The 2500-nt window shown below is 30.4% G+C and overlaps 2 non-coding genes across 2 annotated transcripts in view; both read right to left on the bottom strand.

The window, feature by feature from the left end:
* LOC128923857 (large subunit ribosomal RNA) overlaps nt 1-786 on the bottom strand; it is a 3984-nt gene extending 3198 nt beyond the window's left edge. Inside the window, exon 1 of the ribosomal RNA XR_008472580.1 lies at nt 1-786. This exon is cut by the window's left edge and continues 3198 nt beyond it. This is a non-coding gene — a ribosomal RNA (large subunit ribosomal RNA).
* A 452-nt stretch (nt 787-1238) lies between these two features.
* Nucleotides 1239-1417, bottom strand: LOC128923848 (5.8S ribosomal RNA). Its single transcript, XR_008472571.1, has one exon. It is a non-coding gene; the product is annotated as a 5.8S ribosomal RNA (ribosomal RNA).
* Nucleotides 1418-2500: the final 1083 nt, after the last annotated feature.

Here is a 2500-nt window from a genome sequence, read left to right as displayed (position 1 = left end):
GGGTCCCGAAGGTATCCTGAATCTTTCGCATTGTTAATCATATAAATGCATACAATTAATATTAAAATCAATGATAATAATATTATTGTAAAATTCAAAAGAATTTAAGCATTATATATGTAAAATCTATCAACACTTTATCAAATCATCAGTATTTATTCTATGTTAATAAGCTAAAAGCAAATTAATTTGAATAAACTTAACACCAATGATCTTTTGATAAATATTTTATTATGTTAATAGATTACAATGTCCTTATATGAAAAAAATGCACACTATTACTATAATATTATAAATATCACAGTTATAATGATGAATTTTTCATAATGGATATTCAGGTTCATCGGGCTTAACCTCTAAGCAGTTTCACGTACTATTTAACTCTCTATTCAGAGTTCTTTTCAACTTTCCCTCACGGTACTTGTTTACTATCGGTCTCATGGTTATATTTAGTTTTAGATGGAGTTTACCACCCACTTAGTGCTGCACTATCAAGCAACACGACTCTTTGGAAATATCTTTCTAGTAATCATTAACGTTATACGGGCCTGGCACCCTCTATGGGTAAATGGCCTCATTTAAGAAGGACTTAAATCGTTAATTTCTCATACTAGATATTAAGATATTCCATACACTGCATCTCACATTTGCCATATAGACAAAGTGACTTAGTGCTGAACTATTTTCTTTTCGCTCGCCGCTACTAAGAAAATCCTTGTTAGTTTCTTTTCCTCCCCTCATTAATATGCTTAAATTCAGGGGGTAGTCCCATATGAGTTGAGGTTGTATAAAATATTTATATTTATTTTATATTTTAGCTTTTTGCTATTTTAAAGAAACATACATAATTATTTCTTAACACCAATATAATTTTCTTAATAATAAATATTCAATCTTTTCATCCCGTACTACTTACTTCATTATAACAACAATATTATTTTCTTGGTTTTTTACATTTAAGGCAATCCTAGAATAAAATAATATTTTATGCTAGACGTTCCTCTAAATGTATATATTATTTGAAATAATAATATTGAAATTTTATTGTTTTTGGGAATACTAAGATTCTTATTTATTATAAAATTTCGTTCAAATATGAGGTGTTCAAGAATATATTTTCTATATTTCTTTTTATGCTATTAATATTATGGATTGAAAAATACAATCCAGTAATATACCATGTGCTTAAATTCTTTTAATTGACTAAAAGAATAAGCAACTAATTTAGCATAGTCTTACAACCCTCAACCATATGTAGTCCAAGCAGCACTTTAAAATTAATTAAAGTACATAACAGCATGGACTGCAATATGCGTTCAAAATGTCGATGTTCATGTGTCCTGCAGTTCACACGATGACGCACAGTTAGCTGCGTTCTTCATCGACCCATGAGCCGAGTGATCCACCGCTTAGAGTGATAATTTTTTGTTTATTTTAATTTAACGTCAAGAGTTTTTAATTTATTGAAAGAATAACATTTCGTTTTCGTATATAATATATAAATTATTTAAAACATCTTTCAATAAATTGTAATTTTCAACCCAAACATTTACAAGTTGCGCATGTCTTAGTCCAACAAAAACAGTAATTCCTTTTTTATTACATTTTATTTAATTTCTATATATTTTTAAGGAATTACACGTTAATGAGAACAAATTAACTTATCATTTATATTATTTTTATAAATAATAAGTACAACTATATATGTTTAAAGGTTTGTTGCGTTCAAATACAATGTATGCGATATAATTTTCATTATACTACAATACAAGGAGTAAAAAAAAAAGAAAAAAAAGAAAAACATTCAAATAAATGAATGAAAAGAAAAAAAAGAAAATAATTTTTCTTTTTTATTCTTTTTTTGTTTGTTTGTTTGTTTGTTTGTTTGTTTGTTTTTTTATAATATTTACGGATAGGAACACAATAATGATCCTTCCGCAGGTTCACCTACGGAAACCTTGTTACGACTTTTACTTCCTCTAAATAATCAAGTTCGGTCAACTTTTGCGAAACAACCGTGAAACACAAGGCGTCACAGTGATCACGTCCGGAGACCTCACTAAATAATTCAATCGGTAGTAGCGACGGGCGGTGTGTACAAAGGGCAGGGACGTAATCAATGCGAGTTAATGACTCACACTTACTGGGAATTCCAAGTTCATGTGAACAGTTTCAGTTCACAATCCCAAGCATGAAAGTGGTTCAGCGGTTTACCCGGACCTCTCGGTCTAGGAAATACACGTTGATACTTTCATTGTAGCGCGCGTGCAGCCCAGGACATCTAAGGGCATCACAGACCTGTTATTGCTCAATCTCGTTACTGCTAGACGCAATTTGTCCATTTAAGAAGCTAGTGTCCTTATAATGGGACAAACCAACAGGTACGGCTCCACTTATATAAACACATTCAAACACTTGCACATTCAAGATGAACTCATGAATGAAGGCTATATAAGCTTCAACACCATAATCCTGAAAGCATCTATTTAATATATTTGAG

The sequence above is a fragment of the Zeugodacus cucurbitae genome, unplaced genomic scaffold (assembly GCF_028554725.1).
Source record: "Zeugodacus cucurbitae isolate PBARC_wt_2022May unplaced genomic scaffold, idZeuCucr1.2 ctg00000068.1, whole genome shotgun sequence".
Lineage (NCBI taxonomy): Eukaryota > Metazoa > Arthropoda > Insecta > Diptera > Tephritidae > Zeugodacus > Zeugodacus cucurbitae.
Note: the sequence above shows the minus strand (reverse complement) of the source record. Positions and strands in the feature narration are given on the sequence as shown.